We start from the raw sequence: 26,798 nt of genomic DNA, 5'->3' as shown, positions 1-26,798 counted from the left end.
TCGCACGGGCCCAACCTAGCTACCCAACAGTGGTCGATGCCCAAATTTGGCGCAACATGAGGAACCAGCTCCAGAACGCCAAGATAAGTCTCGCGCCTGGATCAACCCAGCACTACAGCATAAGATCCTCGCCTCTTGCTGCCCTGCTGCGGCAATGTCGCCTCCCTTTCTCATCCTCAGGTAGCTGCTTGCGCGCTAAAGGGGACCTCTTGAGCATCGCACCTCATGAGCTCTTACTGGACCTTGGGCCGCTCACCTCCTGGCCTTGACCACGGCATCGCGACCTCGCATACCAGCGATGACTGCAGCCTACCTGGGGACCGGGACTTGTCAGCGTAGAGCACGAAGTTGCCGCGGGATTGGAAAGGGGAAACCGAGCCTCGGCAGGACATGCACTCGCAAATTATCATGAAAAGGATAATATCAACAAAATACATTACAGATCCTTTACACACACCCATGGGGTCCGTTCTAATTCCTCGCAGGGAACAAAAATAAAGAAGTTCCTAGGAGCTCTATCTACGCGCGCCGAACAGCGCCGACGCCATCATCAATAGTGGGCCTTCGGAGGCCGGCGCCAACCCCATCCAGATCATCGACGGTGGCGGCCAGACGCTACGACCTTGCTCCGAGCGTGGCGAGAGCTCGGGGGAACGTAGCTGTCGTCACTTGTCTCCGGAGACTCGACAAGCTCGGGAGAGTCGCTGGACCACCAGGAGTCACCGCTGTCGCTGGAGGAGCTGCGGGCGAGGCCGGCGGCAGGCCCGACGCCAGCCGCTGTGCCATCCCGGCGCCCCCCTTCAGGACAACACTCCAAGCGGCGGCCTTCCTCATCAAAGACCTTGTAGAACAGCGTGGAGGCACCGTCGTACTCGAAGTGGACGGCGAGGGCGCCTTCCGCACGGCAGACTCGGACGACCTCGCCCTAGCCACGAGTCATGAAGATCCTCCCGGAGGAGACGACTTCAACCTCCGCTCCAGTTCCAGGGGCATTGCACTCGGCGTGCTGCAGCCAAAGCTCAAGGGGACCTGTCGGCGGCATCTCGACGGCGAAGAACTACGGGAGGCGAATCCAAGTGATCGGAGTCATCGCCGCCCACAACACAAACTCTTGCGAGGAGTCCACAGCATGGACCCCTAGGGTGACGGCGTGCGTCATCGTGGCGCGATGACCATGGCCCTAGCACGGGCGCCGGCGCTCGTCGTCCCTCCCTTCGGAATCTTCGGCTTGGGCATACAAGGGCAATGGGTACCCAGGAGGTGGCCGCTCGTACCATGGTCGTGACACTACCGGCCTCACAACTATCTCGCGACGATGGGGCCGCCTCTTCTTCAACGGGAGTACCGCGGGCTCGTTGAGGGGAGTCTTTCCCTTCTCTGCGGCCAAGAACCTCCGTATCGGCGCCATGACCGCACCAGCAAGCAGTGGAACGAGGAAGAAGAATGAGCGGGAGAAGCAAAGGAAGAGATGGATTATGGGGCCTCCGCCCCCCTTCCCATTTATAGCCAAGGGGAGGCCAACCGCCGGCCTCCACGATCTAAGGTAATAATGATCTTTTTCTGCATGCAGGAGTGACTCGTCAAGTCGGGCAGTTGTCGAGGCAGCGTGTGGAAGCTGAGACGCCCACGTCCAATCAGTCGCCACACGCCAACCGTGGCCGCAGGCTGTTGGGGCTCGCAGTGCTCCGCACTTGCCCTTTGGCTTTACCTCGAAGCCAAGCCCGAGTGCGCCTTAGGCCCGGGGGCTACTGTCGGCATTCTGGGAACGGGGGTTCCCAGACTTGCCTGCCTGCGGCCCGCGGCGATCTTCACCAACAAACACTCAAGACCCTCGCGAGGGGCCAAGCCTCGTGAGGCGAATGACACAAGGCCTCCTCAGGGGCGGCCTCACCAGGCTGGCTCGCGAGGGGCGGAGAGATCAAGGAAAGGGACACCTCGCGAGGTTCCTATGACGCAAGTCATGACGATTGGAGCCAGGCGGGCGCCAGCGCGTGCACTGTCCTCGTTTCCTCTTTGGTGCTAAAGAGGAAAGCGCGGGCGAGGAGTCCTGAGGCATTAGGCAAAGGTTTCCATATCGGTGCAACAAGACCAAGACTAGCAGGACAGCAGGACGGAGGTCACCATGGAGCCTAAGACGGCGTCACCACTAGAGCCTTTGGCAGGCGAAGACTACTTTTGTCAGGATAGCTTGTACTAGTTGTCTCCCTTCGAATTTGGCCGTTGTGGGATACCTTTCCGCTCAATATTTGGGAAGAGGATCAGGGCCTCTATAAATAGGACTAGCCACCACCATCGAGAGGAGGATCATCTCATCGAGAGGAGAATCTCATCTAGAGAGACCATCCCCAACCACACAAGTTCGCCAAGCACAAGAACACCTCACCTCAGGAGGTTGTTCTTCCCTTGTAACTGTTCATCCTCAGCCCAAGAGGTAATCCACCACACCACACTGGAGTAGGGTATTACACCACAACGGTGGCCCGAACCAGTATAAATCTTGTGTCTCGTGTTCTTTGGGTTCGTCGAGCTAGGCCGTGAGATCATAGAGTGTGCAAGCTAGAGAGGGGGAGAGATCTTTGTATGCACCCCAGTGTTCGAACCTCAAGGGTTTTGCTGGAACCCGAAATCCGACACATTTTACCTTGTCTTCTCTTTTTGAATAAAATGTTTGTAGATTCCAGCTTAGTCGACGACACTCTTGCACTATTATTATTTTCATATCGTTTGGTCATGCAAGTGAAAGGAAATAATGACGATATTCGATGAACTGGCCATGGCAGAGAGAAATTGGTATGAACTCGACTTGTTCTGTTTGTGTAGATATGTTTAATCTAGTATCCATGATTCAGCCCATTATGATTAAACATGTTTGCAATGACAATTAGAGATTATAGTTTCTCATGCCATGCATAAGTATTTGGGAGTGGATAATGATTTATCTTGGATATCAACATTGCAATAAAATGATTGTGATGTAGTATGATGATATGGTATCCTCCTTTGAATGTTTGAGTGGCTTGACTTGGCACATGTTCATGCATGTAGTTGAATCAAAACCAACATAGTCTCTATGCTATTTATGTTCATGGTGATCATATCCTACTCATGCTAGTGTCCAATGTTACTTATGCATAATGCATGTTCATGATCGTTGTTGCTCTCTAGCTGGCCTCTTCTCAATCTAATTGCTAGCCTTTGCCTGTACTAAGTGGGAATTCTGCTTGTACATCAAAAATCTTGAACCCAAAGTTATTCTAGATGAGTCCACCATACCTACCTATATGTGGTATTACCCTGCCGTCCTAAGTAAATTTGCATGTGTCACCTCTAAAAAATTCTTAAAAAATATCCTTTTTGTGTGCCTGGATCATTCATGGAACGACAGGAGGTGGTCGATATCTTCCATGCTAAGAGGGTTATTCTCAGGTCGAGTGTTTATTCACTCACCATCGCACGAAAAAAGGGCGGTAATAGGGATGCCTAGTCCCAAACTGCAAACACAGAAAGGGTTAATTTATCAAATAGTCAAACAAAAACTCTCAATGGAGTCAAAACCTTTACTTTTTATCGCTTGGGAACCGCCACTAGCGTGTTTAGCATGGAAAATATTGATAACTGATGGTCGTGAAGTAAATGAGAAGGGTGCATGTCTCAAAATATCATTTATCTCTGTTTTAAAAACTTGAGCTCTGGCACCTCTGCAAATCACTGCTTCCCTCTGCGAAAGGACTATCTATTTACTTTTATATTGTGTCGTCACCTTCTAAAATAAGCGCTAGAACCTGAGAGCACAACTGTCATGACTTATGCATTGTGTGTAGCTAATGTTGGGTGCATCATGACTGGATCTTTTCTACCATGAATTACAATGTTTAGTCGCTGCTTGGACTTTGGAGGTGCTCTGCATTTACGTTTTGCATTCTCAGAAAGGGCTAGCGAGATACCACTATTGTCATATTATATCATGGTTGTTTTGACAACATGTTGCCATTTGAGATGTCTTATTATTGCTCGCTAGCTGATTATGTCATTGATATGAGTTAATATAATCTTTAAGAGTTCTTGTCGGCATGGTTAGTTATAATGTTCGCTGAAAACTTGGGTGCTGTTTAAGCTTATTTATGCAAACAAGAGCAAAAGAGTTCGTAAAAGTTTTTCTTTTTCACTTTCAGTTTATCAACTGAATTGCTTGAGGACAAGAAAATGTTTAAGCTTGGGGGAGTTGATACGTCTCCAACGTATCTACTTTCCCTAACGATTTTCCTCTTGTTTTGGAATCTAATTTGCATGATTTGAATGAAACTAACCTCGGCCTGACGCTGTTTTCAGCAGAACTACCATGGTGTTGTTTTTGTGTAGAAATAAAAGTTCTCGGAATGGAACGATACTATGCGAGAAATTTTTATGCAATAAATAAGAATTTTTGGAGCCAAGATCCACCCGAGAGGGGCACCTGGGTGTGCACAACCCACCAGGGCGCGCCCCCTCTCCTGGCGCGCCCAGGTGGGTTGTCCCCATCTGGTGGCCCCGCAGACCCTAAAACCGACGCTATAAAATCCTATTTTTCTAGAAAAAATTAAGGAGAAAGAATTATCGCGATCCACGAGACGGAGCCGCCGTCACCTCCCGTTCTTCATCGGGAGGCCAGAGCTCTTGTCCGTTTGGGGCTCCGGAGAGGGGGATCTTCATTCTTCGTCATCACCAACCCTTCTCCATCGCCAATTCCATGATGCTCCACATCGGGAGTGAGTAATTCCTTCGTAGGCTCGCTGGTCGGTGAGGAGTTGGATGAGATTCATCATGTAATCAAGTTAGTTTAGTTTGGGCTTGATCCCTAGTATACACTATGTTCTTAGATTGATGTTGCTATGACTTTGCCATGCTTAATGCTTGTCACTTTGGGCCTGGGTGCCATGATTTCAGGTCTGAACCGTTTATGTTATCACCATTATATCCATGTTCTAGATCTGATCTTACAAGTTATAGTCACCTACTACGTGTTATGATCCGGCAACCCCGGAGTGACAATAGTCGGGACCACTCCCGGTGATGACCACATTTTGAGGAGTTCATGTATTCACTATGTGTTAATGCTTTGTTCCGGTTCTCTATTAAAAGGAGGCCTTAATATCCGTTAGTTTCCAATATGGACCCCGCTACCACGGAAGGGTAGGGCAGAAGTTGTCATGCAAGTTCTTTCCATAAGCACGCATGACTATTTACGGAATACATGCCTACATTTATATTGACGAACTGGAGCTAGTGCCGTATCGCCCTAGGTTATAACTGTCTCATGATGAATATCATCCAACAAGTCACCGATCCAATGCCTACGAATTTACCTTATATTTTTCTTGCTAAGTTACTACTGCTATCATCACTGCTACCATTATCCTTGCTGCTACTACTATTATCAAAACTATCATACTACTTTGCTACTGATCACTTTGCTGCAGATAATTAATCTCCATGTCTGGTTGAATTGACAACTCAGCTGCTAATACCTTCAAATATTCTCTGGCTCCCGTTGTGTCGAATCTATAAATTTGGGTTGAATACTCTACCCTCGAAAACTATTGCGATCCCCTATACTTGTGGGTTATCATAGAACTTGATGTAGTCTTGGGAACCCACTTGACCAAGGCCTTAGGAGCTTATTCAAATGCATCAATCTCCTGTTGAAGCTTGTCCTTGCCTTTTAGCTTGTGGTCTTGTAGTGGAAGATCATCTTGAGCTTGTGTTCCTTTGAAAGAAGTGGGGTCATACTTCTCTTGTTGAGGAACAAACTTCGTCTTGGGGTATTGATCTTCTTCCCACTCAACTCCATTGGCATTGAACTTGCGTTCAAAACCAACACCTTGATTCTTCCGGTGCCTTCCTTGCTTGCGTACAATTTCCTCAAATTGCTTACTTCTGGCAAGGCTCTTGTAAACACCTTTCTCTATAATTCCCTTCAATAAGTTGTTTTCTAGCTCAAGCGTAACTTGGCTAAGAGAATCAATAGTGGAATCAAGAGAACTACTAGACGCAACAATATTGGATTTAACATGACTATTGTTACTACTAGAGAAATAAATTTTCTTGCTCTTGTTGCTATATTTTACTTGTGGCATGTAAGTAGACAAGAGTAAATGCTTGGCAATGTAAGAAGAGCTTTTCTTACGAAGATCATCATTGATTGCCTTTAAGAACCCATGCTCTTTCTCTAGATTGAGCTTTTCAAAGCGTAGTTTCTCATGAGTCTTTAAAAGCTCTCGATGATCCTCTAAGGTAGTTTCATGAGCTAACTTAAGAGTGTTTAGTTCTTTAGTTAGACGCTCAATCTCCTTCTTATCATCTTCATTCGTTTTATCTTGATTAGCATGATTAATAGCAATTTTAATATAGTTTTCATCACTAGAGTTGTCAACAAGTAAATCATCATCATCTAGCAAATCATCTTCATCGCTATTGAAATCAACATAGTCGGGGTGTGATACCTTGGGGCCTTTATCCATGAAACATCTTCCAATCACTTCATTTGGTGAATCAAATATGTCGTAGGAGTTGGATGACACAAGTGCAATACCGGCAACACCTTCATCTTGAGTATATTCAGAGTCAGAGTGATAACTTCTCTCGGAGTGGTTGTCGGAGTCAGAGTCGGATACCCATTCACCAACATGAGCTTGATGTCTTCGTCTTGTGTAGCTCTTTGATGACTTGTCCTTCCTTTCGGAATCCTTGCTTCTGCGAGAGGATCTTCGTTCATAACAATCATCTCTACTCCTTTCTCTTGGTGGTGATTTTTCTCTTTTGCTTCTCCTTTTAGGCGAGTCTTCTCTTCTTTTGTAGGGAGTCGTACACTCACTAGAGTAGTGTCAGGGTCTTCCACAATTGTAGCAATTGCGATCATGACTAGAAGATCTTTTGTCATTGTAGGACCTTGACTTAAAACTTCTTTCTTTGTTTCTACTCTTGTAGAACTAATTAAAGTTCTTCACCATTAGGATCAATTCCTCATTGAAGACTTGTTTCTCATTTGATGATGTAGGAGGATTGCATGAAGCTTTGTAAGCACCACTAGACTTGTTGTGAAGCTCTTCCTTATCCTTGAGTGACATCTCATGAGCAACAATTCTACCAATGACTTCCGTTGGCTTGAGATCTTGTAATTGGGTATCATTTGGATCAATGTGCACACGGTATCATACTTTCTATCCAAGGCTCTTAGGATCTTCTTGATGATGAATCTGTTGGTCATTTCTTCACTTCCTAAGCCGGCAATCTCATTTGTGATGAGAGCAAGCCTGGAGTACATTTCAGCGACACCTTCACCATCCTTCACTTTGAACTTGTCAAGTTGACTTTGAAGCACATCCAATTTGGATTCCTTGACGGACTCGGTACCTTTGTGCATATCAACCAAAGTATCCCAAATTTCCTTTGCATTCTCAAGACGGCTGATTTTGTTGAATTCTTCGGGGCACAATCCGTTGAAGAGGATATCGCAATCTTGAGCATTGTATTGCAACATCTTCAATTCTTCCGCGGTTGCTTCATGATTCGGTTCTCTTCCATCAAAGAATTCACCTTGGAAGCCAATACACACAATAGCCCAAACGGCGGAGTTATGTCCAAGAATATGCATTTTAGTCTTATGCTTCCAACTAGCAAAATTAGTACCATCAAAATAAGGACCTCTACGGTGGTAATTTCTCTCACTAGACGCCATACTCTCCTAGGTTGTGAAACCAAGGCTATGATCACCAAAGCTATGGAAATCAAGACAAATGGAGACCAAAGCTCTGATATCACTTGTAGGATCGAAGGTCTAGAGGGGGGTGATTAGACTACTTGACCAAATAAAAATCTAGCCTTTCCCAGTTTTAAGTCTTGGCAGATTTTAACAACTTAGCACAAGTCAAGCAATCAACCTACACATGCAATTCTAGGAGTATAGCAGCGGAATGTAAAACATTGCATATGAAGGTAAAGGGATGGGTTTGGAAAGGCAAACGCAATGTAGACATAGAGATTTTTGGCGTGGTTCCGATAGGTGGTGCTATCATATATCCACGTTGATGGAGACTTCAACCGACGAAGGGTAACTGTTGCGCGAGTCCATGGAGGGCTCCACCCACGAAGGGTCCAGGAAGAAGCAACCTTGTCTATCCCACCATGGCCATCGCCCATGAAGGACTTGCCTCACTTAGGTAGATCTTCATGAAGTAGGCGACCTCCTTGCCCTTACAAACTCATTGGTTCAACTCCACAATCTTGACGGAGGCTCCCAAGTGACACCTAACCAATCTAGGAGAGACCACTCTCCAAAAGGTAATAGATGGTGTATTGATGATGAACTCCTTGCTCTTGTGCTTCAAATGATAGTCTCCCCAACACTCAACTCTCTCTCACAGATTTGGCTATGATGGAAAGATGATTTGAGTGGAAAGCAACTTAGGGAAGGCTAAGATCAAGATTCTTGTGGTTGGATTGGAATGTCTTGGTCTCAATACATGAGTAGGTGGGTATCTCTTAGAAAATGAAGATGGAAGTGTAGGCACGTTCTGATGGCTCTCTCTCTCTCACATAGAGAGGAGGGTGGGGGTATATATAGCCTCCACACAAAATCTAACTATTACACACAAAAGAGCCAACTCGGTCAGACCAAATGTATGAACTCGGTGAGACCGATTCAGCTCAAAATGTGAACGTTAGACTTTTCGGTGGGACTGGCATGATCAACTCGGTGGGACCGATGAGCTAGGGTTAGGGAAAAACTTGATCTCGGTTTGACCGATTACTTCAACTCGGTGAGACCGATTTCAGTAACAAGCAAACAGAGAGTTGATCAGGCGAACTCGGTGGGACCGATCGCTCCTTTCGGTGATACCGAAATGTTACGAAAGAGAAACAAAGAGTTTGCACTGCAAACTTGGTGGGACCGATCGCTCATTTCGATGAGACCGAAACATTACGAAGGGAAACAAAGAGTTTGCAATCCCATCTCGGTGAGACCAAGATCCCTATCGGTGAGGCCAAACTGATTAGAGTTTCTGGCTTTGGCTATGTCAAGTGAACTCGGTGGCGCCGGATGAATCAAATCGGTGGACCGAGTTTGATTTTAGGTAAGACATATTTGGGTTTGAGAAAATGGTTGAGGGCTTTGGAGTATATCACTAAGCATTTTGAGCAAGTAGACCATTAAGCAACACCTCATCCCCTTTTAATAGTATTAGCTTTCTTATGGACTCAATATGATCTCGGATCACTAAGATAGAAATGAAGAGTCTTCAGCTTTTGCCAATATTTGTCTTTAGCATTTTGAGGGGTCCACATCTCTAGTCCATGCCATGCCAATCATTGAACTTTCTGAAATAGTCATCTTGAAAGAATATTAGTTCAATGAGCTATATGTTGCTATGAATTTCCAAAACCACCCAGGGATTAGTTGCACTTTCAAGCTGCCATCGCTCGCAGCGGATGTCATAGGCGTTGTGCACGGATTGGTACAACGCTCATTGCTCATCTAGGAAACTTGGATTTTTCTGTGACCATGGCCGCGGCGACATACTCGAGGGGTCGGAGGTTGTACCACTACTCCTCCTGCAACGTCTAGAACGCGGGCATCAGTGGCGTGGGATACATCGGTTGCTTCTCCTACGCCATGATGGCCTCGTAGTGTGCCTGGGGCCTGCGCCATAGTGAAGCCGGAAACTGGTGTGGGCGTGGGCTCGGCCTCGTCGTCGGACGCCTCCTCCACTGTGCGTTCGTTGCCATCTGCGCTCGCTGAACATGTGTCGCGCACGCCGGGCCTGCCATCTCGTGCTTATGCGTCGACGAGAGCCACTTCCACAGCACTGTCGGTCGTCGTCATTGTGCCGGCAGTCGTGGACAGATGAGGCATGAGAAGTGAATTTTGTGCGGATTACGCCAAAGGCAGATTTTAAAACATAACAAATCTGACGTCCGGGATAGCAAATTATGTTATCACGAGCACGACAATTTCCTTCAGCAAGCATGACTAATCTGAATGCGCCGATCCAAGACAACTAATCACGACAACATAATTTATCATCCCGAATGTCAATTTTGCCATGCTTAATAATCTGACATCAATTTTTTAATTTTTTAAATGACAATTCAGAGTTCACCAAATCATCATTAGTTATCTGATACTCTCTTCATCCCATAATGTAAGATTTCCTTTTGACAAAAAATGTCTTACATTACAGAACGGATGGAGTAATTTATAGAGGACACTAGTCATCTATAATCAGTTCACCTGACTGCCAATTAAATTCTTCAGTTTGCATTTGCAGCTAGCCACCTACCTAAACTTGCGTGTCTCCTACATCCTTCCCTCGTTCCGACGTCTCATCACCACCACTCAAGCCCTGTTCCTCCTCCCAGTCCTCGCACACGTCGAGGAAATAGAGCACGCAGACCATGACGACGCAGGCGGCGAACATGGGGATGGGCCCGAAGAGCCAGAGGAAGACCGGGCAGGAGAAGTAGAATGCCCGCACGCCGAGCGACCAGAAGTAGCTGCCGCGATTGAGCGTGCCGGTGACGTAGTCCACGGCATGGCCCGGGCGGCGGAGGCGGTGTGCTCGGATCGGGACGTTCACCAGGGTGCTGGTGTGGCTGTAGTACCGGATCGACTGCACGTTGAGGAGGAAGGCCACCAGGAAGCAGACGAGGATGGCGAAGAACTTGGCCGACAGAGCCGCCTCCCCCGTGGCGCCCACCACCAGCGGCGCGTCCGGGAGGAGGCCCCCGCCGCCAGCTCCTGGCTCTCCCCGCCGCCGCGGGACATGAGCACGGCGATGAGCGAGCTGAGTGTGATGGCCGTGGACGCCAGCAGCGTCGACGCCATGATATTGTTCCGGATCGTCTGCACCGCCAGCACCGCGTGCTTCCCGGACGGCTCCTGCATGCGCCGATCGATCTTGATCAGTTGAATAAATAAAAACCGAAATTTCGAAGGTGAATCGGTAAAAGAAAACTCCGGAGAAACAATGGTTCTGCGAGTAGAGGGTGAACGCGATGATGGATCGATCGCAGGAAATGGGTGGGTGCATGGTTAACGGCGGACGGACCTCCATGATGTGGCGGACCCAGATGCGGCGGTTGATGGCGTTGACGCCGATGACGGTGGTCGCAGGGCGACGCTGGATACGGAGGAGAAGCCACGCGTGGTATCCCAGCATCAGCACCAGCCCCAGAGGCACCAGCACGTAGTCCAGCGCCTCCTTCCCCATCTCTCTCCCCTGTCCCTCCCAAGGAAGAAAATGACGACGCAATGAGGAGCCAAATGGGCCACACACAACTCTAAATCCCAGGCTGTTTTTTTAGTTCCTTTTTCGGCTTTTCCTATTTACCGTTTTCACGAATAAAAGTAAATAAATTTCGCGTTTTTCAGTAAAACCGATTTAGAAAACGAAAAGTCAGATGCTCGCTGCAAGGTGTTGCGTCACATTTTTCTCTCGAAATGATAGGATGGAAAGCCGAGTAAAAGCCAGATTGCCCAATTAATTAAAATCTGACGAAAGCTATCATAATCGCCGAGCGGCACATATAAGATACCCCGCACAAACCACTTTAAAAGGCCTTTACTGAGACAACACACATGCATCACCGTCATACATAAATCCTGAGCAGACGACTCTGACTTCGTCGTAAGCGAGCGTCGACTCAACCCACACTATAGAGACCATGTGGAGTTGTATGACAATCCATGCCACTCAACCACTTGCCACCAGACAATGCTGCTCCGGCTCTGACGGAGTACTACGAAGGAGAATTAGACACCGCTGACGTTGTAGAAGATCAACGAACGAACCACATGCTGGTCGTCATCGTACGACACCGGGACCCGCCGCCGCAGCTTCGACTTCCGCAACAACAAACCAGTTGAGGCAATCCTGCAGACATGGCAGGGAAGAGCTGACTACCTCAACCAAAACCATTGCTCCCCCGGCATCGTTGCCACAGAAGCCTCGACACCAACACCAACTACATCCACTGGTCCATCTGGCCTACGCCGAGCTCCAAGGACGAAGCGCTAGAAGGAGGAGGGGGGATGCCAAGGCGCCGCCATCGTTCAATCGCACAGGATCAAGGTTCTCCCCGAAGCCGGATCCATGCGGGAGGACGACAACAATGCAATGATGCCTCCAAGAAGGTCTACGACGTCCGCTGCCGCCGCCATCACCAGTCATAGGCCCAAGGAAGATACAGGGTCTTCACCCAAGCTCCCAAACACACAACCTGCACCGCCGTGGCAAGTCCATCAAGCACCACCACTGAGCCAACTCACAGCCGAAGAAGCCAAGCAGCCGACTGCACCTTGAAGAGGTCGGTGGCGGCCACCTACTAGCACCAACTATCAAATCTGTCAACCGTGACCGGAAGTTGGGCCAATGGATGCAACATGAACCACCAAACCTTACCAAGTACCATGCCGACAAGGGACCAGAGGTGTCAACCCAAGGCCAAGAAACACCTCGGTTCCCAGCCACAACCATGCTCCATACGGGCACACACATCACGTGAGCCCACCGGAGGACGGAGACAACAGATCTGACAGACAAATATGCCTTCCTGCTCCATCATCATGAGGCTGCTCCAGAGTTGCAACGCCTCCCGGCACCACCACGCGACCTCCACGCGGCAAATCCGTGTCGGCCAACCCCTTGTGTGCCCACACTGGTTCACCGAGCATGTCGGTACCCATGGCCACCCGATGTCGGCCTGCCATGACCACCTCATGCCAGTCGCTGCACCTTGTCATGGATTCGTCAAGTGCCGCAGCACCGCATAGGAGGAGCATCTCTAGCAGCCAAGATGATGCCACGGACCACAACCGCCTCCCTTGAGTGTCGCCGCCACACACGGCTACTCCCGTCTAGGCAGATCTGGCGTGTCGTAGCCATAGCGATGGAAGGAAAAACCCTGTCGCTGCCAGCCCCGCCTGGGCTTTGCCTGCGGTGCCATCCGGCAACGGCAGGGGAGGAAGGTGTGAGGGGTGTGAGGAGGGGCGTCTGCTGGGGGTGCCCCGGTGCCGCTTCGAATCGGCACGAGAGCGAGGGGAAGGGGGTATTGCTCGACAAATTGATGCAACAAAGGGCAGCTTTAAGGTGGATCATCAAATGTAAGTTCTCAGATATTCGGAGAAACGCCCGGACGTGTTCGTTGACATTTGGCTGACGACGACCATCCAACCCTTCAAATGTTTGCTCTTTAAAAAAAATTGTAGTAGAAGGATTGAGCATGCTTTGTTGCGTTGTTGGTGTTGATGAGATTTCATAAATTTTGTTTGTTATTTTCTTTGGCGTGTCTGAAAAGTGACGTGGTTTTATTTTTTATAATGCGGTGTTTTGTGGGCTTTCTTAGAAGTGTGACTATGTGGTATTTGTGTTGGGAAAGGAATCATGAAAATCAAAAAAATTCCTACGAACACCTAAGATCTATCTAGGAGAAGCATAGTAATGAGAGGGGAGAGTGTGTTTACGTACTCTGGTAGACCGTTAAGCGGAAACGTATATCACATGGTTGATGTATTCGTACTCGTCACGATCCAAACTGATGAAGTACTGAACGGATGACACCTCCGTGTTCAGCACACGTACGGCTCGATGACGTCTCCTCTTTCTTGATCCAGCAAGCGAGGGAGGAGAATTAGATGGGATCGCCGGCAGCACAAGAGCGTGACGGTGATGGTGGTGGAGTGATTCTGGCTGGGCTACGCCGAGCACTATCGAAACAACAAAGCCGGAGGAGTTACGAAGTAATGGGAGAGAGAGAGAGCGGGGCCAAGGGCTTGTGTGTCCTCTCGGGGCACCCCTCCCCTTTATATATAGGTGGAGGGGCGTGGTGGCCAGCCCTCCAAGCCCAGGGGCGCACCAAGGGGGAGGAGTGTTGGGGAACATTGCATGAAAAACAAAAACAAAATCTACGCACACGCAAGATCTATCCATGGAGATACATAGCTACGAGAGGGGGGAGACTCTACATACCCTTGTAGATCGCTAAGCGGAAGCGTTTATCAACGCCGTTGATGTAGTCGTACTCTTCGTGATCTGATCATGATCCAACCATCTAGTGCCGAACGGATGGCACCTCTGAGTTTAGCACATGTGTGGCTCGATGACGTGTCCTCCTTCTTGATCTAGCAAGCAGGAGAGGAGAACTAAATGGGATCACAACCAACACGACAGCGTGGTGGTGATGGAGCACCGACAGCGCTTCGCTAAGCGTCGCTGTCGGCGTTCTGGGAACGGGGGTCCCCAGACTTGCCTGCCTGCGGTCCGCGGCGTGGCTGGGCTGGCAGGTCTGTACGTCCATCTTCATCGATAAGCCATTCAAGACCCTTGCGAGGGGCCAAGCCTCGCGAGGCGGACGACGCAAGACCCCCTAAGGAGCGGCCTCGCCAGGCAGGCTCACGAGGGACGGAGAGATCAAGGCAGGGCAAACCTCGCGAGGTCCTCATGACGTGAGCCATGACGATCGAGACCAGGCGGGCGCCAACACGCGCATCGTCCTTGCTTCCTCTTTGGTGCCAAGGGGGCAAGCGCAGACGCGGAGTACCGAGGCATCAAGGAAAGGTTTGCATATTGGTGCAACGAGACCAAAACCAGAAGGACGGCATGACGAAGGTCACCATGGAGCCCAAGACGGCGTCATCACCAGAACCTTTGGCAGGCGAAGACCACTTTTTGTCAGGATAACTTGTGCTAGCTGTCTCCTTTCGAATTGGCCGTTGTTGGCTCCCTTCCCGCTCAATATTTGGAGAGAGGACCAGGGCCTATATAAGTAGAACTAGCCACCACAGTAGAGGGGATCGACCCCATCACAAATAGAGAACGGATCCAAGATCATCCCACCCACACAAGTTCACCAAGCACAAGAACACCTCAACCTCAGGAGGCTGTTCTTCCCTTTGTACTGTTCATCATCAGCCCAATAGGCAATCCACCACCGCCACATTGGAGTAGGGTATTACACCACAACGGTGGCCCGAACCAGTATAAATCTTGTGTCTTTCTGTGTTGTGAGTTCGTCGAGTTCGTCCGTGAGATTTTAGCGAGCTAGGGCATGGATCGATAAGGAGAAAACCTTCGCGTGCACCCCAGTGTTCGAACCTCAAGTGTTTGCCGGAACCCGTGATCCGACATTCGCGCGCTAGGTAGGGGTGCACCATAGCTTCTCTTCCGTCGATCTGCGCTCCGTCGACACCGCGCTTCGCCCACATGGCAGGCGCCCTGCCGCCGACTCCGACGGCCAGCGTTGACGACGGGGCAGGGGGTTCCGAGCTCTGGCCCCCGCCCTACGCCGGGTGCAGTGGCCACCCAAGTTCAAGCCGGAGATGCCGCCGCGCTATGACGGGGCAGCAGACCCGTCAGTTTTCTTGCTGGCGTATGAGGTGGCCGTCCTCGAAGCCGGGGGTGATGACAAGGTCATGGTCAACAGGCTTCCCATGGCCCTCGCCGGCGAGCCACGTGCCTGGATGCTCAACCATCCCGGATCCACGGTGGCGTCTTGGGAGGAGCTCAGCGACCTCTTCACTGCATGCTACGCGGCACCGGCGCACCACGCGGTCGCGGCCCTGCTAGGCGGCTCACAGGCGCCGCCTTCAGAGCACCACATCAAGCCGTTCCTCCACCAGATCGATGCCGCTTCCACGCGCTCGGGGGCTCCGCTGGGCTGGGCCGCGGCTGAGGCCGACCTCACCTTTAGCTCAGAAGACCACCCCGTCACCACCACCGGCTCGGGCATGCTTCGGATGCTCTGCATGCCCACCATCTGCAACGTGGCCGTCACCAAGACCCTCATCGACGGCGGCGCTGGCCTCAACTTGCTCTCCATGGAGGCCTTCAACCTTCTTCACGTGCCGCTCGAGCGACTCAGCCTCAGCAAGCCTTTCTCAGGAGTTGGTTGTGGCGTTGCCCGCTCCCTGGGGCAGATCTGCCTTCCGGTCACCTTTGGCATGTGCGACAACTACCGCACAGAGCTGGTCGACTTCGACATCGCCCGCATCGGCCTCCCGTACAACGCCATCCTCGGGTACCCAGCTCTGGCCCAGTTCATGGCGGCGACTCATCAAGCCCACAACCTCATGAAAATGCCAGGAAGCAAAGGTGTCCTCACCATCAAGGGGGACACCAAGGAGGCCGTGACGGCGCTCAAACTTGCCTTCAGGACCGCTGTGGTGGCGCAGCCCATTGGCACCGGTGCTCTCGAGGCCATGGAGGCCGCGCCAACCAAGAAGAAGCAGCTGTTCACCCAAGACAAGGAGAGACAAAGCAGGTGCCGGTCGATGGGGACGGATCCTCATGATCCATCTTCACCATAGGTGCCGGCCTCAACCCCAGCCAAGAGGAAGCATTGGTGAAGTTCTTGCGTGCGAACAAGGACATATTTGCATGGGAGCCTAATGGGGGTCCCGAGAGAGGTGATTCAGCGCCACTTAAGGGTGTGCCCCAATGTGCGCCCTGTGAAGCAGCGAGCAAGGCGGCAGTCCACAAAGAAGCAGGCCTTCATCGTCCAAGAGACCCGCAAGTTGGAGGCGCCGGGTGCCGTTCGTGATGTTAGGTACCCCGAGTGGCTGGCGAACCCAGTCGTGGTGCCGAAGAAAGGCGGGAAGGAGCGAATGTGTGTCGACTTCACCAACCTCAGCAAGGCGTGCCCTCAAGATCCGTTCCCTCTCCCGCGCATCGACCAGATCGTCGACTCCACCGCTGAGTGCGACCTGCTGTGCTTCCTGGACGCGTTCTCAGGGTATCACCAAATCAAGATGGCGGTGGAAGATGTAGAGAAGACAACCTTCCTGACCCCGTGCGGGGTGTACTGCTACACCTGTATGCCCTTCGGACTGCGCAACGGGGGTGTGACCTTTCAGCGGCTGATGCACATTGCTTTAGGGCGGCAGCTCGGGAGGAACACGGAGGCCTATGTCGACGACATTGTGGTGAAGTCTCGGGAGGCGAAAACCTTGATCCAAGACCTGGAGGAGACCTTCGAAAGCCTGCGCTAGGTGAACTTGTGGCTTAACCCGGAAAAGTGTGTGTTCGGTGTCCCTTTCGGCAAGCTGTTGGGATTCCTCATGTCACACAGAGGGATCGAGGCGAACCTGGAGAAGATCAAGGCCATTGAGGGCATGAGCCCGCCGCAGACCCTCAAGGAAATGCAGAAGCTGGCTAGTCAGGTGACTGCATTGGGGCGCTTCATCTCCAAGCTGGGAGAGCGTCCCTTACCCTTTTTCAAGCTGATGAAGAAGAAGGGCCCGTTCGAGTGGACTCCAGAGGCCGACCAAGCCTTCCAAGACCTCAAGAGATACTCGACCAGCCCACTGGTGTTGGTGGCGCCACGGCCTCTCGAGCCTCTAGTACTTTACCTTGCCGCCATCCAATACTCTGCCAGCGCAACGCTAGTGGCGGTTCGGGAGGAGCACCAGGCCAAGAGTGCGCCGCGCCAAGCTACGTCGCCAGCCAAGGTGATGCAAGATCAGGAAGGCGCAACAAAAGCCATAGCGGCAGCAACAGAGGACCAAGCTCGGTAGAATGACACCGTAGAGATTCCCGCAAGCGACCAGGCGCCAGGGGTCCCACCACCTCAGGAGACAACCCAACTTGCACAAGACGCGAGCCTCACCAACACACCGGTCCTCGTCGAGCACCCGGTGTAATTCATCAACACGGTGTTGCGGGACGCGAGGGCACGCTATCCCATGCCTCAAAAGCTCCTGCTCACGCTCCTGGTGGCCTCGCGCAAGTTGCGGCACTACTTCCAGGGCCACCCCATCAAAGTCGTCTCAGCCTACCCATTGGAGAGGGTGCTCAGGAGCCCCATCTCTGCTGGAAGGGTCGCCGAGTGGAACATCGAGTAGCAGGCTTTCCAGTTGGATTTCAGCACCACCAGGGTCATCAAGGGAGCCGCACTCGTTGACTTCATGGTGGAATGGACGGATGCCCCGGCGCTGGAAGCAGGCGAGGACCGGTCAACCTCGCCAGGAAGTGAGGCGCCAGACGGATGGGTCATGTATTTCGTGTTGGGTAGTAATTTCAAAAAAAATTCTACGCACACGCAAGTTCATGGTGATACATAGCAACGAGAGGGGAGAGTGTGTCCACGTACCCTCGTAGACCGAAAGCGGAAGCGTTAGCACAACGCGGTTGATGTAGTCATACGCCTTCACGATCCGATCGATCAAGTACCGAACGCATGGCACCTCCGAGTTCTGCACATGTTTATCTCGATGACGTCCCTCGAACTCCGATCCAGCCGAGCTTTGAGGGAGAGTTCCGTTAGCACAACGGCGTGGTGACTATGTTGATGTTCTACCGTCGCAGGGCTTTGCCTAAGCACCGCTACGATATTATTGAGGTGGACTATGGTGGAGAGGGGCAACGCACATGGCTAAAAGATCCAAGAGATCAATTGTTGTGTCTATGGGGTGCCCCCTGGCCATGTATATAAAGGAGTGGAGGAGGGGGAGAGGGCCAGTGCCTATGGCACGCCCTGGAGGAGTCCTACTCCCACCGGGAGTAGGATTCCTCCCCTTCCAAGTAGTAGGAGTAGGAGACAAGGAAGGGGAAGAAAGGAGGGGGCACCGCCTGTCAGTGTTAAAACTGGCGGATCTCGGGTAGGGGGTCCCGAACTGTGCGTCTAGGACGGATGGTAATAGGAGGCAAGGGACACGAAGTTTTACCCAGGTTCGGGCCCTCTCGATGGAGGTAAAACCCTACGTCCTGCTTGATTAATATTGATGATATGGGTAGTACAAGAGTAGATCTACCACGAGATCGGAGAGGCTAAACCCTAAAAGCTAGCCTATGGTATGATTGTTGTTGTGTATGTTGTCCTACGGACTAAAACCCTCTGGTTTATATAGACACCGGAGAGGGTTAGGGTTACACAAAGTCGGTTACAATGCTGGAGATCTACATATCCGTATCGCCAAGCTTGCCTTCCACGCCAAGGAAAGTCCCTTCCGGACACGGGACGAAGTCTTCAATCTTGTATCTTCATAGTCCAGGAGTCCGGCTGAAGGTATAGTCCGGCCATCCGGACACCCCCTAATCCAGGACTCCCTCAGTAGCCCCTGAACCAGGCTTCAATGACGACGAGTCCGGCGCGTAGATTGTCTTCGGCATTGCAAGGCGGGTTCCTCCTCCCAGTACTTCATAGAAGATTTTGAACACAAAGATAGTGTCCGGCTCTGCAAAATAAGTTTCCACATATTGCCATAGAGAGAATAATATTTACACAAATCTAATCTGCTGACGTATTCCGTAGTGTGACACACCACGGCCAAGCCTTTATTCGTTTTATTATCCCACCTCAGCGCGTCATGCGAGGCAGTTTCCTTGGCACGTCTTGTTAAAGCAGAGATCGTGTCCCCTTATTCCGGGATTCTCATCAATACGGGCATGGGTAACCCAACCGCTTCTAGGACTCCTAGATTATAGGCAAGTCCAAACGGACACAGAGAGGACGCCTGATATTCACCCTCTTTATAAAGGGACAAGGCTTTTATTTTTCCCTCCCGTGCTCAATCGAATTCTTTCCCCACCTCAATCTCAAACGCCCAAAGTTCAGGTCAGGTGCTCCGAACCTTCAGTCATGTCCGGATCTAGCCTTCAAGGCCGATAGGTGCCTTCCTCCATCACGGAAGAAGACATCAAAAAGTTGAGGGAGGCCAGACATCTGACCACCGAGATTTTGCATCGGCTGCCTCCCCGAGGGCAGGCCGTCCCCACCCCCGAACCCAACGATAATGTCGTGTTCGTCTCCCACTTCCTCCGAGGTCTAGGCCTTGCTCTGGATCCTTTTGTCAGGGGTTTGATGTTTTATTATGGGCTAGACTTCCATGATCTAGCACCGGACTCCTTTCTTCATATCACGACATTTATTATCGTGTGTGAGGCCTTCCTCCGGGTTACCCCTCACTTTGGCCTATGGCTCAAGACCTTTGAAGTAAAGCCAAAGATGATCGAGGGGCAACATGCAGCGTATGGAGGTGCCTCAATACGCAAGATGACGGGAGCTCCGTGGCCCAAAGGTTCCATCCCAAAGGTGTCTGAATTGTGGCAACAGGAGTGGTTCTACATCACGGCTCCTAGAAGTGCCAAGTGGGCGGCCGCCCCTGTTTTCCGCTCGGGCCCTCCACCACAACTAATGTCATGGATCAGCAGAGGTCTGAGCTGGGGTCCAGCCAAGGACGTGCCTATACTGCAAAGCCGCATTCGAGATATCTTCAATGGAGATTTTAGTTTGGTTGCGGTAATACAAGTTATGCTTGTTTGTCAAGTCCAGCCTTGCAAAAGCCGGCCTCTTCGCCTGTGGGAGTTCAATCCCGAGGGACCGCGTGTCATTCAAAATGTTCTCGGCCTGACGCACGAGGAGATGTACAAGTCATTCTTCGGACCTCAGGTGGAGTGTCCGGAAATCACCCAGGACGTGGGCCTGAGTAGTAGCCGCGCCTCCGAACAGGTAAGGCATCTTCCGGCCGAACATACTATCTCTCCTTTGTTACGAAGTTATTTCTGAGAGTTCGCTTTTTGACCAGGACTGGCTAACAAAGGCCAAGTTGATTCGGTGTTCGGCCCCCCTCCCTGAGGGTTTCGAAAATCCAGTATTGGAAAAGATGCTCCAGGCCGCACCTTGACCGGAGCCCTTGAAGGAAGATACTGTGGAGGATAATACGGGAGGACGCGGGCCCCCAACGCTGCCCATTCTAACCGAGGGAGCGAGCGTCTCCATGAAGGAAGACGACCAAAAGAGGAAAAGGACTGCGCCCGGGGATTCGGAAGCCGAAGCTTCCAAATGGGAGAAGAAGTCTCCCACAGAGGGTCCTACCTTGGGGGGCACTGTTGCCGCACAAAGTCCGCGGGGGGATCAATTCTCCCGCGAGTCGTAAGTGACCCGAAATACTTTAATAGTACAGATATGCCATCTTTTTCTTCTGAGAAAATAACCACCGCATATATCTTTGCAGTTCGGGCCTTAGCCCCTCTCAAATGAGCTCGTCTTCGGGGGATCTTCTTCCAGAGATGATGGAGAGCGAAACGCCTCCTCCAGACTCCTCCGCTCCGGAAGCGGGCGACCCTGAAGTGTCGTCGCGGAGGGCCTCTCCGAGTCCGGTGAGGCCAGAAGATAATCCCATTGACCCTCGAAGCTCCCAGTGTCTGGCTCCCGAAGAGAGTAGACAAAAGAGTCCGGCACCGTCTAGTGTGCGATCGGATGTTCTGAGGGAGTTAGTGGGGCAAGCGGCCATCTTAGCCGAACACCGCGTGCTGATGAATACGGTGATGGAGAGAATCTGGTCTGCCGAAAGCGGATTGCATGAAGCTTTTATGAGTCTACTGACAGGCTTTGAGGTACATAAAAGAATGTGTGATAAATCCTGCACATGCTAGGTGTGCCCTATGTAGATAGTAGCCCCTGAGACTCTGGTTGTCATCGGAAACGACGACGAATAGAGTATCATATTCCCAGGTAATAACCATACTGCCTCTATGTGCAGGTGATGGAAGCTCCGGTGGCTAGCTGGACTAGCGAGTTTGCCCATTTAGAACGGCAGTTGGATGTGGCAGACGCCGACATCGAGCTTGTTAACAAAAGGCTTGATGAGGCACAAGGTAAGTGTCATTATCTGGTAAACGCCACATAGGAAGAGCAGCATGATGCCAGTATCTTTAATATGTTGTGACTGCAGATGGAGCTGCCACTGTTGAAGCCTTGCGGGCGGAACTTGCCCGAGCCAAGGAACAAGCGAGGTTGGGTAATGCGGCTGCTTTGAAGGCGGCCGAATAGTTGCAAGCCGAGAAGGCCGCACATGGCGAGAGCCGAGACAAGATGGCCAAGATGGCCATAGAATTAAAAGTCGCCGCCGACCGTTGCCGGGTTCTTGAAAAGGAAAACCAGGCGAAGGCATCGGACCTTGAGAAGGCTGCTGCAACGAGAAAAGTCCTCCGCTCTGCTATGAGGGAAAAGAAGGAGGAGCTGCGGGAAGCCGGGGATATTGTAGCTGGGAAATCCTTTATGTTGTGGAGGAAGTTCGGAGATCCATGGTATGCCCCTCTGGATCGGCTGTGGAGTTTGGAGGATGTGTATATGGATTTGGCGGCGAGCGCTACCGATGCGGCCAAGTACTTCTAGGGTCAGACGAACCGTGAAGTAGACCAGCTGTTTTGGAGATAATTCCATTCTCCTGAGCGTCCGCTTTCATTGACTGACCAATTAGCCGAATGGGCCGAACTAAATAGGTTGTCCGGACTCTCCATGAGGTCTGTTGTGGATCAGCTATGGCCGGAAAGGTCAAAACCGAACAGCTATTTCAGCTTGGTGCAGCAGTTCCTTGACATGGTGCCACGCATTAATGCGATGAAGAGGTCGGCGTGCATAGAGGGCGCACGGATGGCCTTTGCCCGTGTTAAAGCATACTGGGCGGAGATGGATGCTACCACTGTTGCAGCGCGGGATTCGGCCATAGGTCGAAGGGTTGTTGAGCACTACTTTGAAGAAGTTCATGAGGGTGGTCGTTTGATAGAGACCCGGTGCTCAAAAAATATTATGTTTGAGTGATATGTAATCTCATTGTAAGCGAAATGCTTTTATAAATTTTTATAAGGCTATTTTTATACTTTTGCCTGAAAGTAATATGATGCCTCCTGGGCGGCCGTTTATGTATACATGTGTATAACCTGAAAGATTGCAGTCGTCGGCTTCAACCTCCACGCATATAATGCGGAGGTGCTCGCAAAAACACGCGTTCACACATAACCCAACGTCTTGGTCCTATTAAGGAGGTGATAGCGGAGCGAGCGAGGCAACCGGACTATAATGCTTTAACACTTTCACTTAGCCATAGGAGTTTGACAGTGGAGCTACTAGATAGCCCCCGGTGGCTCCGCACTCTCCTGATCCCGGGGTGCGTACATGCCTGGCAGGAAAACGGCCCTTCCTTAAGGCGGAGGAATTCTAACATTCCCACAGGTCATCGAGTAGTTGACTAGTCTCACGCTATATCATGACAGTCAATTTTCGGCTTTCTCTACTGAGGTGCTCGTCCGGATGAACCAGGGCACAATCACAGTAGTTCTCCTGGTGCTACCTTAGCCGGTAAAGCGGAACGTAAGGCACCAAAACACAGGAGCCGGGCAAACCCAACATTTGACCAAAGACAATGATTCGGAGCTGATGCATATAGGGCCAAACTCGCGACGCCGAACACTCCCTAAGGTATTCGGTCTTTGTGGTATAAACCGGGCCTAAATAATGGCCTTTGTAAGAAGCCCCTTGTGTCCAGGTACGTGCATTCTTCTGGCGTGGCCACATGCCAAGACGTCAGCATCCTTCTCAACGGTGGATATGTATCAACAAGAGACAGTAAAAAAGGTTTACGCATGGGCTTAATCTAAAAAGAATCCTTGGAGCGGGTCCCTGCTGCACGTCTGCGCCTGTGTCTCCGTTGTGCCGTATCCTGGACGGGTGTAGCACGATGATCGTCTGTAAAAGGGAGTAAGTTAAGTGAAAAAGTTGTCGTGCAAAAAGATAGTTTTTTAAAGAAACCATATATAATTCAAGATGAGAAGAAATTGCCACTTGTCTGCGCGCGTTGAGCCCCTTGTATTGACAAATAGGGTTGTGACCATTTATTCAGTATAGGTAGTGGCGCTGGACTCGATTAGTTGTGTTTGAGGTCTTGACGACCTATTGGATGCTTTCGCTGGTCCGGGCGCCTTTAGTGTGCGGCTGCCAAGGCAGCCTCACTCTCTTCGGCACGCAGAGATCGCTTGATATTTTCGTGCACTGAAATGATGCCACGTGGACCGGGCATCTTGAGTGTGAGGGAGGCGTAGTGTGGTATTGTGTTAAAGCGAGCGAAAGCTTCGCGTTCGAGCAGTGCTTGATAGCCACTTTGAAATGGAGCGATGTGGAAGGTTAAATTCTCGCGACGGAAGTTGTCGGGGGAGCCGGATATAACCTGTAGTAGGAGGGAGCCCATACAACGAGCCCCTGGGCCTGGTGTTACTCCTTTAAAGGTAGTATTGCTATGGCGAATTTGTGTTGGGTCTAACTCCATCCCGCGGATTGTATCCTGATATATTAGGTTTAGGCTGCTGCCGCCGTCCATCAAGACTCGTGTGAAGTGATATCCGCCAATTACTGGGTCTAATACCAGGGCGGCCCATCCTGCGTGTCGGATGCTTGCTGAGTAATCGTGATGGTCGAAAGTGATCGGTTGAGACGACCAGTGGAAGGACTTCACGGTGACAGGCACTTGGGTAACACATTTACTGCTTTGACTTTTGGTGGAAATTTCTTTTGTTCCCCCGTGTCTTGCTTGGGAGGCTCGTCCTCGTCTTCACTTGGTGTATCTTCCCCCTTGTGTACAACGTTGAGCTTGCCGGACTGCTTGAGGACCCAACATTCTCTGTGGGTATGATTAGCAGGTTTACCAGGGGTACTATGGATCTGTCATACTTGGTCCAGAATTTTGTTGAGGCTAGACAGTTCATCCCTGGTGCCTTTAGGGGGCGGCTTTTGACCTGGCCGAGAGCTTTTGAATCCGGCATTTACTGCCGTGCCCTTCATGTTGTCTTCTTTATTCCGGCGTTTGTTATTGCTGTTGCGCCGTGATTTCCCTTTTCCATCTCTAACTTTAGATGTACTGGGGTCACTGGTACTGCATCTGGCTAGCCAGCTGTCCTCACCCGCGCAAAAGTGGGTCATGAGGTTTGTTAATGCGGCCATCGTTCTCGGCTTATTCTGGCCGAGGTGTCTGGCGAGCCATTCGTCACGGACGCTATGCTTGAAAGCTGCTAAGGCTTCAGCATCCGGATAGTCGACAATCTGGTTCTTTTTAGTAAGAAACCTGTTCCAAAGCTTTCGGGCTGACTCTCCGGGCTGTTGAGTTATATGACTCAGATCGTCCGCATCCGGAGGTCGGACATAAGTCCCTTGAAAATTTGCCCGAAAGGCGTCTTCGAGCTCTTCCCAACTTCCAATGGAGCTTTCGGGGAGGCCTTTGAGCCAGTGACGAGCTGGCCCTTTGAGCTTGAGGGGTAAGTACTTGATGGCATGGAGATCATATCCTCGAGCCATATGGATATGAACGATGTAGTCCTCAATCCAGACCCCAGGGTCTGTTGTTCCGTCGTATGCCTCTATGTTGACGGGCTTGAATCCCTCTGGAAATTCATGGTCTAGCACCTCATCGGTGAAACATAGGGGGTGTGCGGCACCCCTGTAGCTGGGTGTACCGCGTTGTTCGGATGTTTGTTGTGTTGCATTGTATGCTAGGGCGCGCTTGCGTGGTCCATAGATGGATCTTGTTGCGCCGTCCTTTGGGTGCGAGCCCTCGCATGGGTCGCGTGTTGTATTGTGAGTGGCGTTATATGTAGCTCTGTGTTGATAGAGGGGTCGTCTATTCGACCAGGTGGCTGCTTTGATATTTGGTTGTGGGGGGTCTGAGGCCTCCTCATCGAATTCAGGTAGCAGCTTCCGCTTTGGGTAGCTCTTGGAGGGGCGATTGTCGCCGTACATCGCTGTTGTGTTGAGTATTTTACTCCATCGGATGTGGAGTGTGTCTTGCGCAGCCTTGAGCCTTTGCTTCTACTTTTTCAGACTCCTCACGGTGGCGACAAGCCTTTTACGGGCAGTCTGCTGCTCCGGGTGCCTGTCCGGCGTTATGTCGTCCGGACCATTATCCTTGATAGGATTTGTTTGTTCGGTTTGATTATCCGGATTGCTGTTGTCCGGCAGCGATTCGCCCTGCTCCAGCGCTGGGTCTGTGTGATCGCTATTTCTGCCGAGGCGGGATTTGGGGCGGCGCTTGCGTCGCCGCTTTGACTGCTTTTCGAGGGAACAAGCCTTCGGTGTGTCCTTCCGCTCCTCGTCGTCATCTTTTGGTGTGTCCGCCATGTATACGTCATATGACGAGGTGGCGTTCTAGGGCCCAATAGGCGCTGGTTCTTCATCGTCTCCTTCATCGGCGTTCATACCGTCGATGTCTTCGGAGTCGAAGTCGAGCATGTCGGTTAAATCATCGACAGTGGCTACAAAGTGGGTGGTGGGTGGGCTTTGAATTTCTTCATCATCCGTATCCCAATCTCGCTGGTCGTAGTCCGGCCGGGGCTCTCCTGATAAAGAGAGAGACTTTAGTGATTTCATAATATCGCCGAAGGGCGAGTGCTGAGAGATGTCCATAGCAGTAAACTCCATGATCGGCGCCCAATTGGATTCGGTTGGCAGGGGCGCGAATGGTTCAGAGTCCGGAGAGGAGTCCGGCTCCTTGGAGTCACGAGTCTCGCGGAGTGCGGGGCTGGTGTTCGGCTCGATCGCCGTTGGGATCGCAGCCCCCAAGGCGGCGTCCAACCACCCATCCTCGATCGGCGCAGTTGGCTCCAAATTAAGGGTCGAAGCCGATGCGGGCGCGGCCTCCAGGGGACTGTTCGGCGGCAGAGCTCGTCGTGACAGTGCGGCGCGCTCGGCAGTGGCTCGAATCCGTCGAAGATCAAGTCCCCGCGGATGTCGGCCGTGTAGTTTAACTTCCAAATCTGACCTGACGGCCAGGGGCATAGCTTTCGATCTGCTCCAGATGGCCAAGTGAATTGGCTCGCAGTGCGAAGCCGCCGAAGACGAAGATTTGTCTGGGGAGGAAGGTCTCACCCTGGACTGCATCACTGTTGATGATCGTAGGAGCCATCGAGCCTGATGGCGACGACACAGAGGAACTCTCAATGAAAGCACCAATGTCGGTGTCAAAACCGGCGGATCTCGGGTAGGGGGTCTCGAACTGTGCATCT

The 26,798-nt window shown here is 51.3% G+C and overlaps 1 pseudogene; it reads right to left on the bottom strand.

Moving 5' to 3' along the window:
* Window positions 1-10,225: 10,225 nt before the first annotated feature.
* Window positions 10,226-11,250, bottom strand: LOC123152242 (uncharacterized; annotated as a pseudogene).
* Window positions 11,251-26,798: the final 15,548 nt, after the last annotated feature.

The sequence above is a fragment of the Triticum aestivum genome, chromosome 7A, assembly GCF_018294505.1.
Source record: "Triticum aestivum cultivar Chinese Spring chromosome 7A, IWGSC CS RefSeq v2.1, whole genome shotgun sequence".
Taxonomy (NCBI): domain Eukaryota; kingdom Viridiplantae; phylum Streptophyta; class Magnoliopsida; order Poales; family Poaceae; genus Triticum; species Triticum aestivum.
The sequence above is the reverse complement of the archived record's forward strand: the minus strand, read 5'-3'. Positions and strand labels throughout refer to the sequence as shown.